General features: G+C 44.0%; 1 protein-coding gene across 1 annotated transcript in view; it reads left to right on the forward strand.

Moving 5' to 3' along the window:
- The first annotated feature begins 12559 nt into the window (after window positions 1-12559).
- The window catches only part of LOC311123546 (G-protein coupled receptor 22-like), a 10905-nt gene continuing 9318 nt past the window's right edge, over window positions 12560-14146 (forward strand). Inside the window, exon 1 of the mRNA XM_084197790.1 lies at window positions 12560-12632. The gene's annotated coding sequence lies outside the window, so the exon portion shown is untranslated. The remainder of the gene's footprint in view (window positions 12633-14146) is intronic.

The raw sequence follows: 14146 nt of genomic DNA on the forward strand, positions 1-14146 counted from the left end.
GCACGACAGTGCCTCTTCCCCCTCAGGAGCCTGAAAAGATTTGCCATGGGCCCTCAGATTCTCAAAAATATCTACAGCTGCACCATTGAGAGAATCCTGACTGGCTGCATCACCGTTTGATATGGCAACTGCTTGGCATCCGACCGCAAGGCACTACAGATGGTAGTGAGTACGGCCCAGTACATCACTGGGGCCGAGCTCCCTGCCATCCAGGACCTCTACACTAGGCGGTGTCAGAGGAAGGCCAGCTACACAAGCCACAGACTGTTCTCTCTGCTACCACATGGCAAGTAGTGCTGATGCACCAAGTCTGGAATCAACAGGACCCTGAACAGCTTCTACACCTAAGCCGTAGGACTGCTAAATAATTAGCTAAATAGTTAACCAAATAGCTACCTGGACTGTCTGTATTGACCCTTTTAGCACTAACTTTTTGGACTAATCACATACTCTGCTGCTACTGTTTACTATCTGTCCCTTTATTCCTCGTTATATGTGCATACTGTATCTACCTCAATTACCTCAGACCCCTGCACATCGACTTGTATATAGGTTGTTTTAAAGTTATCGTTACCCATTGTTACTTTTATTATTACTTCTCTACTATTTCTCTATTTTATTTTTTCTCTCCACTGTTAGTCCACACCTGCTGTTTACGAAGCATGTTACGATTAAAATTAGATTTTGATTTGTAGATACCTAACGGTACAAACGGCCTTTGAATAGACTACCCCGTCCCAGAGCCCGTCAGGGCTGCTCTGAGAGGAGCACGGACGGGGTCAGAACAAAAGGAAGCGGCTCCCCCTCCAGGCAGGAAAGGGTTAAGCCTATTATAGAAGACCGATCAGGGGAGGGGAGCGCTGCAAAGCTCTGCAGTGGATAGAGAGAGGGGGGGGGAGAGAAGGACAGAGAGAGAGAGCGAGAGAGAGAGAGAGAGAGAGAGAGAAAGAGAGAGAAAGAGAGAGAGAGAGAAGTAGAGAGAGAGAGAGAGAGAGAGAGAGAGAGAGAGAGAGAGAGAGAGAGAGAGAGAGAGAGAGAGAGAGAGAGAGAGAGAGATACTAGGAGCACGTCTGTTTTTACTCCACTCCACACAGTGAGGCTGGAGAGAGCTCATGCAACAGAGTTGGTGAGGTGGATAGCTGCTTGTTCACACCGTGTGTACAGAGATAAAGAGAGGAGGAAGACAAGAGAGAGCACAGGAAAATAAAGCAGCAGGATTTTTTCTGTGGTAATTTTTTCTCTGCTGTCAAGAGAGAGACAGACAGACACGAGACGAGAGGAGAAGAAGTATTTTAGAAAAACCTTCCTGCCTGGGACACTCACCCCCTTCTGATCCTGGGTTTACTGCTGCCTGGGACACTCACCCCCTTCTGATCCTGGGTTCACTGCTGCCTGGGACACTTACCCCCTTCTGATCCTGGGTTCACTGCTGCCTGGGACACTTACCCCCTTCTGATCCTGGGTTTACTGCTGCCTGGAAGTGGGGAGAAGTCGTGTGTTGGAATCTAGGAGCTCAGATCCTTTGGAGCTTGTAGGATTGCTATAGTACTGGACCAAGACTACAGTACTGGACCAAGACTACAGTACTGGACCAAGACTACAGTACTGGATTTAGACTATAGTACTGGACCAAGACTACAGTACTGGATTTAGACTATAGTACAGGACCAAGGCTACAGCACTGGACTAAGACTACAGTACTGGACCAAGTACGGGACAGTATGGTCAGTAGACCAGCTCAGTAGCGTCTGTGTGTTAACTCAGCCTGGTGAGTAGCCTTTTGTTTCTGCTTTGATTGGACAGGGCACTAGTCAATGGTTCCATCTAGAGAGTGTGTTGCAGGAAAGTGCTTGTGATAGCTTGGGTAATTCGATACCAAATACCTCTCTAACACTAAGAAAATACTGGCAACTAGCAGGTGTTTTAATTGTGAATTGCTTTATTGAATTACACAGTGAAATAAGAGTCTCCCATTTCTAAAATGTTTTTAGCATGTAGTCTACAATTTCTAAAAGATCCAAGATGTGTTTGAATTTCTATGTGTTTTTTTTGTAAGTGTGTTTGCATACTGCACTGTCTGACGCAAGACAGTATATCAAATGTCGGACACCATCAAAACACTGCAGGATCAATACACTACACTGCAGGATCAATACTCTACACTGCAGGATCAATACACTACACTGCAGGATCAATACATTACACTGCAGGATCAATACGCTACAATGCAGGATCAATACATTACACTGCAGGATCAGTACTCTACACTACAGGATCAACACGCTACACTGCAGGATCAACACGCTACACTGCAGGATCAATACGCTACACTGCAGGATCAACACGCTACACTGCAGGATCAACACGCTACTCTGCTATCTTTACTGAAGCGGTTATCTTTAATGTTTTACTTGTCTAATGTCTACTTACATTCGTGGCCAAAAATATTGGCACCGTTGCACTTTTTTCAAGTAACTCACAATTTTCCCTAAAAGTAAGTTGAAATTGACCAAAGTATTTGGTCTCCACAATTCTTTATTTCACTGTTAATATTACAGAACCTTTGTTTTTGAATTTAGTATATCCATTTAAATCAGAAAATAAACAGAAATGGCATTGACAAAATTATTGACAACCTAGACTTAATATTTGGTAGCACATCCTTTGGTCAAAATAACTGCAATCAAGCGCTTCCTATAGCCATCGATGAGCTTCCTGCACCTCTGTATTGGCAGTTTGGCCCACTCCTCTTGTGCAAACTGCTCAAGTTCTCCCAGATTTTAAGGGTTCCTTCTCCCAACTGCTGTTTTCAGATCTATCCACGTTTTCAATGGGATTTAGATCTAGACTCATTGCTGGCCACTTCAGAACAGTCCAACGTTTTGTCTTGAACCATTCCTGGGTGCTTTTTGAAGTGTGTTTGGGGTCATTGTCCTGCTGGAAGACCCATGACCTTCGACGGAGACCCAGCTTTCTGACACTAGGTCTGACATTGCACTCCAAAATGCCTTGGTATTCTCCTGATTTCATGATGCCATGTACACGTTCAAGGCACCCGGTGTCAGAGGCAGCAAAGCAACCCCAAAACATCACTGAACCTCCTCCGTGTTTGACAGTAGGGAAGGTGTTCTTTTCTTTGAAGGCTTCATTTTGTTTTCTGTAAACATAGAGATGGTGTCCACAGGACATTCTCCCAGAAGGATGTTGGCATGTTCAGGTGTGTTTTGGCAAATTGCAGTCGGGCTTTCTCATGTCTCTCTCTCAGCAGTGGGGTCCTCCTGGGTCTCCAACTATTTATCCCCCTTTCATTGAGTTGGAGATGGATGGTGCGAGTTGAAACTGCCGACCTAGTGTCTAAAGGTCAGCTTGAATCTTTGTGGCAGTTGATAGAGGTGCTTTCTCCACCATCCTTTGCTGCAATCTTCCATCAATCACCTTTATACAACAGGCTACCAACATATTCAAATAATGATTTACATATTTTCATTAAAAACTTTATTTTGATGAATTTATTCATACTATTTCATCCTTCCACAAGATATAGTCTCGATACAAATCTAGGGTTGCTACCCAAGCCGGCTGGTCTTTCGTTCTGTCGGTCCGGTTGCCAGAGAAGCGACCCAGTTGTTCGTTCTAAATGTTCTATCGACATACTGGCTGGCAAGGTTCTTATGCCTTGCTTGCTAGCTAACCAACTAAAGCTATCTAGTTTTAACCAATCAGCATCCAGGATTAGACCCAGCTATCACCTTCATACAATATCCTGTATGTAGGCAATAGATGCGATTTCCCTCCGTTTCAGAGTGTTGTTTTTTTTCGAGACAGTTATTGTATGGTAGACTGTAGAGCCATGTATTTGAAGAGTTGGTCCAACTTTTAGAATTTGGAACATTGTTCTAATTCTAGACATTCAGTTACAAAGCATATTCCCTATGTAATGTCAATGGGGCACTAACATGGAAGCCATGGAATTTTGTAGTGTAATGTAAATATATCACAATGCAGAAACTCTCTAAGTACAGGGCTCCGGTAGACTGTAGTTTGTGATTCTCAGCATACCGTTGGGACATGCACAGTGAAAAGCCCTCCAAGGGTATATAGTGGATTGCTAAGAATGACAGTCATTTTGTCTAGTAACAACCACCTCATGGTGCTCACAGTGTGTGTGAATTAACATGGAGAGGTTACATATAAAGTCTTATTGCCATCTTGGGATTTCTGCTTTGTGCGGTACTGGGTGTTATTATCTATTGGGGCTTATCAATATTACTGTTACTATTGGAGCTTAACAATATTACTGTTACTATTGGAGCTTAACAATATTACTGTTACTATTGGAGCTTAACAATATTACTGTTACTATTGGAGCTTAACAATATTACTGTTACTATTGGAGCTTAACAATATTACTGTTACTATTGGAGCTTAACAATATTACTGTTACTATTGGAGCTTAACAATATTACTGTTACTATTGGAGCTTAACAGTATTTTTGTTACTATTGGAGCTTAACAATATTACTGTTACTATTGGAGCTTAACAATATTACTGTTACTATTGGAGCTTAACAATATTACTGTTACTATTGGAGCTTAACAATATTACTGTTACTATTGGAGCTTAACAGTATTACTGTTACTATTGGAGCTTAACAGTATTACTGTTACTATTGGAGCTTAACAATATTACTGCTGCAAGCATTGATACCAGTCATACCCTCATAATACTTCCCTTGAACCCTCCCACCTTCATAATTCTCCCTTTATCCAGTAATTAGTGAATCATAACATTAATTGAATTATAAACAGTCATGACGGATCTCTCAGCTACAGGCAATGAGTCAAACATCTGAATAGAAGGAAGCACAAGTCAGGAAAGTGTGTGTGTGTGCGTGCGTATGCGTGCGTACTTGCGTGTGTGTGTGTGTGTGTGTGTGTGTGTGTGTGTGTGTGTGTGTGTGTGTGTGTGTGTGTGCGTGTGCATTATTGTGCGAGTGTGTGTGTGTCTGTGAGTGCGTGTGTGTGCGAGTGTGTATGTGTGTGTGTCTGTGTGTGTGTGAGTGAGTGTATGTATGTATGTGTGCGAGTGCGTGCGTGTGTCAAATGTATTATGACTAGAGGATCTAATCTGCTTGTGTGTTTCTTCCTCCTGTCCTTTTCCTGATCAGACGGTTAAGGATTCTGTTATTATGGTATTTATGGGAAGGACTGCATTATAGTATTTATAGTATATACTTTTAGTTAAACCCGAACTGGTTCTCTAGAAAATTAGTAAGAATGTCTCACCCCATGTTCAAGAATGGCCTTTTTCCATTTTTTTTCAGATTACGTGGTCCTCTGTAGCTCAATTGGTAGAGCATGGCGCTTGTAACGCCAGGGTAGTGGGTTCGACCACCCACCCCGGGACCACCCATACGTAAACATGTATGCACACATGACTGTAAGTCGCTTTGGATAAAAGCATCTGCTAAATGGCGAATTATATATTATATTACAACCTCTCATTTTCGGTTATTTGAAAACGAAAGAATCTCCAAAATACATTTACATTACATTTTAGTCATTTAGCAGACGCTCTTATCCAGAGCGACTTACAGTTAGTGAATACATATTTTTTTTATACTGGCCCCCCGTGGGAATCGAACCCACAACCCTGGCGTTGCAAACACCATGCTCTATCAACTGAGCTACATCCCTGCCGGCCATTCCCTCCCCTACCCTGGACGACGCTGGGCCAATTGTGCGCCGCCCATGAGTCTCCCGGTCGCGGCCGGCTGCGACAGAGCCTGGATATATAAAATATCGTTATTTTAAAAACTAGCCATAGAAAGTTGGTTGCAATTTCAGTTTAATCCACCAGAAAAGACAGAACAAATAATACAACAAATATTGTGGTTAAACTCAAATATACTAATTAATTAAAAAATATATATATTTTGATAAAATGTTTAAAAAAGGTAAATGACATCATAAATAGGACTCTTGGATTTAAGTCACATATGCAGCTAACAAAAATATATGGAAATGTCTGCTCTACCCAAAATTACAACATTTACATTTACATTTAAGTCATTTAGCAGACGCTCTTATCCAGAGCGACTTACAAATTGGTGCATTCAATTTAGGATAGCCAGTGGGACAACCATCACTGGGGGAGGGGGGTGTAGAAGGATTACTGTTATACTATTCCAGGTATTCCTTAAAGAGGTAGGGTTTCAAGTGTCTCCGGAAGGTGGTCAGTGACTCCGCTGTCCTGGTGTCGTGGGGGAGCTTGTTCCACCATTGGGGTACCAGAGCAGTGAATAGCCAACTAACTAATTGCAGCATTACTGCAAAAATGGAAGAGGCAAGTGGAAGGGGGAAAAATTAAGGAACTTGTCTGTCGGCCCTGCATTAAAGACCAAAATCGGTTAAAGAAAATTGTGATAAAAGAAATACCAGTTTCATTTAAGGACCAACAAATTGACAAGACAAGAGATTTTCGACGTACCGATTCCATGGCACATGGTTTATGAACTGATACGCAAAACAACACCGTATTTAAAACTGCATTTTTCAATTTAAATTATTATACAAAATTCTTGCAACCAATAGAATGTTATATATATGGGGGATACAACCTTCACAGCTCTGCAGATTTAGTTGCGAAGAGACAGAGTCATTAGATCATTTATTTTGGTACTGTCCATATGTAGCTTGTTTTTGATCACAGGTCCAGGAATGGCTGAAGAATTGCAACATTTACCTGGAGCTAACACTGCAGATAGTGCTACTGTGTGATCTGAAAAGTCATAGTCAATCAATCAATAATATAATAATACTTTTAGCAAAAATGTTTATCTTTAATTTACAATCTGTAGAAACTATGAGAATAGAAAGGTTCAGAACTTTTGTGAAGCATCACAGCACAGTTAAAAAATATATCGCAAATATAAATAAAATATGAATGGTATTATGAGATAGATGGGAGGAGTTGAATGGAGCTCAAGGGTGGGACTAATAACAACAAGAAAACAAATGTAAAATATACAGTGTCTGTATAATGTATATTTTTTTATTTTATTTTATTTCCCCTTTATTTAACCAGGTATGCCAGTTGAGAACAAGTTCTCATTTACAACTGCGACCTGGCCAAGATAAAGCAAAGCAGTGCGATAAAAACAACAACACAGAGTTACATATGGGGTGAAACAAAACATAAAGTAAAAAATACAACAGAAAATATATATACAGTGTGTGCAAATGGAGCAAGTTATGGAGGTAAGGTAATAAATAGGCTATAGTGCAAAATAATTACAATTAGTATTAACACTGGAGTGATAGATGTGCAAGAGATGATGTGCAAAAAGAGATACTGGGGTGCAAATTAGCAAAATAAATAACAATATGGGGATGAGGTAGTTGGGTGGGCTAATTTCAGAGGTGCAGTGATCGGTAAGGTGCTCTGACAACTGATGCTTAAAGTGTGTGAGGGAGATAAGAGTCTCCAGCTTCAGAGATTTTTGCAATTCGTTCCAGTCATTGGCAGCGGAGAACTGGAAGGAATGGCGGCCAAAGGAGGTGTTGGCTTTGGGGATGACCAGTGAGATATACCTGCTGGAGCGCATACTACGGGTGGGTGTTGCTATGGTGACCAATGAGCTAAGATAAGGCGGGGATTTGCCTAGCAGTGATTTATAGATGGCCTGGAGCCAGCGGGTTTGGCGAAGAATATGTAGTGAGGACCAGCCAACAAGACACAGTGGTGGGTGGTATATGGGGCTTTGGTGACAAAACGGATGGCACTGTGATAGACTACATCCAATTAGCTGAGTAGTGTGTTGGAGGCTATTTTGTAAATGACATCGCCGAAGTCAAGGATCAGTAGGATAGTCAGTTTTACGAGGGCATGTTTGGCAGCATGAGTGAAGGAGGCTTTGTTGCGAAATAGGAAGCAGATTCTAGATTTAACTTTGGATTGGAGATTCTTAATGTGATCAGGAAGGAGAGTTTACAGTCTAACCAGACACCTAGGTATTTGTAGTTGTCCACATACTCTAGGTCAGACCCGTCGAGAGTAGTGATTCTAGTCGGGTGGGCGGGTGCCATCAGCATTCGATTGAAGAGCATGCATTTAGTTTTGCTAGTGTTTAAGAGCAGTTGGAGGCTACTGAAGGAGTGTTGTATGGCATTGAAGCTCGTTTGGAGGTTTGTTAACTCAGTGTCTAATGAAGGGCCAGATGTATACAAAATGGTGTCGTCTGCATAGAGGTGGATCTGAGAGTCACCAGCAGCAAGAGCGACATCATTGATATACACGGAGAAAAGAGTCGGCCCAAGAGTTGAACCCTGTGGCACCCCCATAGAGACTGCCATAGGTCCAGACAACAGGCCCTCCGATTTGACACATTGAACTCTATCTGAGAAGTAGTTGGTGAAACAGGCGAGGCAGTCATTTGAGAAACCAAGGCTATTTAGTATGCCAATAAGAATGCGGTGGTTGACAGAGTCGAAAGCCTTGGCCAGGTCGATGAAGACGGCTGCACAGTACTGTCTATTATCGATCGCGGTTATAATATCGTTTAGGACTTTGAGCGTGGCTGAGGTGCACCCATGACCAGCTCGGAAACCGGATTGCAGAGCGGAGAAGGTACGGTGGGATTCGAAATGGTTGGTGATCTGTTTGTTAACTTGGCTTTCAAAAACTTTCGAAAGGCAGGGCAGGATGGATAAAGGTCTGTAACAGTTTGGATCTAGAGTGTCACCCCCTTTGAAGAGGGGGATGACCGCGGCAGCTTTCCAATCTCTGGGGATCTCAGACGTTATGAAAGAGAGGTTGAACAGGCTAGTAATAGGGGTTGCGACAATTTCGGCAGCAAGTTTTAGAAAGAAAGGGTCCAGATTGTCTAGCCCAGCTGATTTGTAGGGGTCCAGATTTTGCAGCTCTTTCAGAACATCAGCTGTCTGAATTTGTGTGAAGGAGAAGCGGGGGGGGGGGGGGCATGGGCAAGTTGCAGCGGAGGGTGTAGAGCTGGTGGCCGGGGTAGTGGTATCCAGGTGGAAAGCATGGCCAACCGTACCAAAATGCTTGTTGAAATTCTCGATTATTGTAGATTTATCGGTGGTGAAAGTGTTTCCTAGCCTCAGTGCAGTGGGCAGCTGGGAGGAGGTGCTCTTATTCTCCATGAACTTTACAGTGTCCCAAAACTTTTTGGAGTTAGTGCTACAGGATGCACATTTCTTTTTGAAAAAGCTAGCCTTTGCTTTCCTAACTGCTTGTGTATATTGGTTCCTGACTTCCCTGAAAAGTTGCATATCGCGGGGGCTATTTGATGCTAATGCAGTATGCCACAGGATGTTTTTGTGCTGGTCAAGGGCAGTCAAGTCTGAGGAGAACCAGGGGCTATATCTGTTCTTAGTTCTGTATTTTTTGAATGGGGCATGTTTATTTAAGATTGAGAGGAAATTACTTTTAAAGAACAACCAGGCATCCTCTACTGACGGAATGAGATCTATATCCATCCAGGATACCTGGGCCAGGTCAATTAGGACGGCCTGCTCGCTAAAGTGTTTTAGGGAGCGTTTGACAGTGATGAGGGGTGGTCGTTTGACCGCGGACCTGTTACGGACGCAGGCAATAAGGCAGTGATCGCTGAGATCCTGGTTGAAGACAGCGGAGGTGTATTTAGAGGGTAAGTTAGTCAGGATGATATCTATGAGGGTACCCATGTTTACGGATTTAGGGTTGTTCCTGGTAGGTTCGTTGATAATTTGAGTGAGATTGAGGGCATCTAGCTTGGATTGTAGGATGGCCGGGGTGTTAAGCATATCCCAATTTAGGTCACCAAGCAGTACGAACTCTGAGGATAAATGGGGGGCAATCAATTCACATATGGTGTCCAGGGCACAGCTGGGGGCTGAGGGGGGTCTGTAGCAAGCGGCAACAGTGAGAGACTTATTCATGTAAAGGTGGATTTTTAGAAGTAGAAGCTCAAACTGTTTGGGCACAGACCTGGATAGTATGATAGAGTTATGCAGGCTCTCTCTACAGTAGATTGCAACTCCACCCCCTTTGGCAGTTCTATCTAGACGGAAAATGTTGTCGTTGGGGATGGAAATTTCAGAATTTTTGGTGGCCTTCCTAAGCCAGGATTCAGACACTGCTAGAACATCAGGGTTGGCGGAGTGTGCTAACGCAGTGAATAACTCAAACTTAGGAAGTAGACTTCTGATGTTAACATGCAGAAAACCAAGGCTTTTACGGTTACAGAAGTCAACAAATGATTGCTCCTGGGGAGTAGGAGTGATACTGGGGGCTGCAGGGCCTGGGTTAGCCTCTACATCACCAGAGGAACAGAGGAGGACTAGAATAAGGATACGGCTAAAGGCTTTAAGAACTGGTCTTCTAGTGCGTTGGGTACAGAGAATAACTGGGGCAAATTTCCGGGCGTTGTAGAAAAGATTCAGGGCATTATGTTCAGACAAGGATATGGAAGGATATGAGTACAGTGGAGGTAAACCTAAGCGTTGGGTAACAATGAAAGAGATAGCATCACTGGAGGCACCGATTGAGCCGGTCTCGGCGTGTATGGGGGGTGGAACAAAATAACTATTTGAGGCAGTTTGAGAGGGACTTGGGGTTCAACAGTGAAATTGTATAATAAGAACTAACTGGAACAGCAATAGGCAAGGCATATTGACATGGGAGAGAGGCATAAAGCAATCACAGGTGTTATTAGAGAGAGCTAAGACAACAACTGGTAATGGCGATAAAGTTTGGGCTGAGGCTAAACAGAATAAACAGGACAGGGTACCGTGTAAAGGAACAGTCCAGCAGGCATCAGCTGTGCAGCTGAGTGATCATAAGGTCCAGTGAACAGCAATATGTGAGTCCGAGAGCAGTTCAAATTGGTGCTTCAGCACAGCGAGCAGGAAGCACGGTTGTAGTTTGCGTGTGCTAGCAGGCCGGGGCTAGTAGATGGATCTTCGTGGTCTTCGCAAAGGGAAGCCTGTTGAAACCACAGACAATTACGTTGGGCAGACCAGTCGTGATGGATCGGCGGGGCTCCATGTCGACTCTAGGAGGTCCCGTCCGGTTGACAGAGAGGTAGATAGACGGGAGATGTGCTTGACTCAAGGCTAGCTCAAGGCTAATTAGCCAACAACAACGTTCATATGGTTGCAGCTAGCTAGTTGCGATTATCCAGTGTTAAAGGTCCAGTGATTCAGTGATTCCGGCAGAAAATCTGATAGGTTCTGGGTCGATAACTCGCTGTGCAGACAGTGCAGACTGGCTGATAATAGTCCAGGCTAGAGCTGGCTGGTAGGTAGTGCAGGCCACGGACAATGGAGAAAAAGCCACTAACGGTGGCTAATAGCAAGTAGCTAGTTAGCTGGTTAGCTGGCTACTCCCGTCCGGTAGACAGAGAGGTAGATAGCTGGGGCTAGCTCAAGGCTCAAGGCTAACTGGTGCTACGGGGGCAGTGGTGATTAGCCTACAGCAACATCCATTCGGTTGCGGCTAGCTAGATCCGGTGTTAAGGTCCAGTGATTCAGTTATTCCGGCAGAAAATCAGATGTTCTGGGTGAAAACCGCTAACGGTGGCTAATAGCAAGTAGCTAGTTAGCTAGTTAGCTGGCTGGCTAGTTTCAACTGGAGATTCTAGATAAAGGTGAGTAAATAATAGAATCCGTTCTACATTGAGTGAGGCGGGTTGCAGGAAAGTATATTTAGTAGAAGGATGAAAAGTGTGATAGGGAAATATATACGTAAAATAAAAAATAAAATAAAAAAAACAGGCTATTTACATGGACACACAAGAGAACACGACCGCACTGCTACGCTATCTTGGAACTAGAGGTTCAGAACTTTTGTGAAACAGCACAGTTAAAAACTCTCTCTCTCTCTCTCTCTCTCTCTCTCTCTCTCTCTCTCTCTCTCTCTCTCTCTCTCTCTCTCTCTCTCTCTCTCTCTCTTTCCATCTCCTCCAGGATGGTGAATAGGATGGTGATGTGACTGAAGGACAGACTGAGGATGGTTTGGTCTGTGTGGTCGTCTCATACAATCTCGTATCGTCTTATCCAATCCCTTCCCAGGACTGTTATCCTCTTGACCAATCCCTGTCCAGGTCTGTTATCCTCTTGACCAGTCCCTTTCAAGGACTGTTATCCTCTTGACCAATCCATGTTGAGGATTTTTATCCTGGTATAAATCACGGAGGTGGGGCATCCTCTAATGGACTCTGTCATCCCCCTCTTCATGACCACGACCTTCTACCACTGAATCGCACACGCACCCGCATACACACACACACACACACACACACACACACACACACACACACACACACACACACACATACATACACATACACATACACACACATACCCACATACACACACACACACACACCAGACAATCATACAATTTCACATACAGCACCGTGGTACCAGGAGTTCAAAGTGCTTGGCGCGTCAGAAAGACAGATAGGAGCTGTTATGGACCTGATTTAGAATTGAATGAAGGTTGCTGAGAAGGCGGCTGCTGAGAAGAAGGCTGCTGAGAAGGCGGCTGCTGAGAAGAAGGCTGCTGAGAAGAAGGCTGCTGAGAAGGCTGCTGAGAAGGCTGCAGGGCTCATTCCAATCAGCCATTGGTAAGACAGATGAGGTGAAATATCTGCTGCTGAGTTAAAGTCCTGTTCCATTAGTATCTCCCCAGGGGACGACCAGGGAGGACCAGACCCAGGACCCTGTCTACCTGCCTGGCTGGCTGGCTTGCACTCTTTGACCCCCAACGGGGCTACGGCCACTCTCACACTGCTGGCCCTAACTAATGCGCAGGTTGACGTTCATTTTTATGAGTCTTGCCCTGGAGGCAGAACTGAGCGATTTCCACTAGATGGGCCAGTCGAAATTGGCTATATCATAAAAATTCCTGCAAATACAAATGTGCTTTTTGGTCTTAATTTAAAGTTAAGGATAGGCATCAGGGTTAGCAGTGTGGTTAAGGTTAGGGTTAAGGTTAGGGTTAGTTGAAACATTTTATGATTTTGTGGTTGTGTCAGCTAGTGACCACTGTGCAGAGATGCCTCCAGGGCAAGATTCATGACAATAAATTCCAACCTGCCTCTAATGCACAAATACATAAATAAATGGCACAAATATGGGAATGTATTGTTTTTGCTTGGCTGAAAACCACCCACTGTTTGGAATAGAAACCGATGGATCTAAAGGCTCTCTGAAATGGAGGAACATAGGATTTTTTGTGATTATTTAGTGAGTGCGCTGGACTAAACAAGTGGACTAAATGAGTTACTGTATGTCTTCTTCAACTGAGGATTTGGATTCTACAGTCTACAGTTGGATTCTACAGTCTACAGTTGGATTCTAAAGGATTTGTCAGTTGCATTAAATTATTTTGAATTTATAGGCCGGCATTCAGTGCGTTCAGACCCACTGTAGAGGAAGAGGAAGCATCTTTATTTTGGTGTTTTGTGCGGCGGCTTCTGTAGCAGTGGCTGTGGCTTCTGACACGTCTGGGAATACTACCGTGAGTTCATGAACAGGAGATCCGGAGGCTCCGAAAGTTTATCTGTGATCCAGTCATCAACACTCCCACCATCACCAAAACAAACGCCATAGAGATAGAGAGAGAGAGAGAGAGAGAGAGAGAGAGCGAGAGAGAGAGAGAAAGAGAGAGAGAGAGAGAGAGAGAGAGAGAGAGAGAGAGAGAGAGAGAGAGAGAGAGAGAGAGAGAGAGAGAGAGAGCGAGAGAGCGAGAGAGAGCGAGAGAGAGAGAGAGAGAGAGAGAGAGAGAGAGAGAGAGAGAGAGAGAGCGAGAGAGAGAGAGAGAGAGTGGGATATATCCAGGTGTGTTTTCTCTTTCCACCCTCTCTGCTCTGCAGTACTGGGGATCCTCATCGTGGCACACATCCAAATATTCTAAAGTAATTAACGACTGGATGAAGCCCCCAGCCAACTAGCAGTCCTGTCCAATCTGTCAGTCCAATAGTTGCTTGCACTGCATCTAGTGGTTCATAGGTGGAAGAGAGGAGCATTGCTGGTGGAAGGACAGAGAGGTGCTTCTCTGGCCTGGCAGCCTCCCTGGAAGCATAGCAGCCTCCCTGGAAACATAGCAGCCTCCCTGGAAGCATAGCAGCCTCCATGG

Source organism: Coregonus lavaretus (assembly GCF_964263955.1).
Source record: "Coregonus lavaretus genome assembly, contig: HAP1_SCAFFOLD_3190, whole genome shotgun sequence".
NCBI lineage: Eukaryota > Metazoa > Chordata > Actinopteri > Salmoniformes > Salmonidae > Coregonus > Coregonus lavaretus.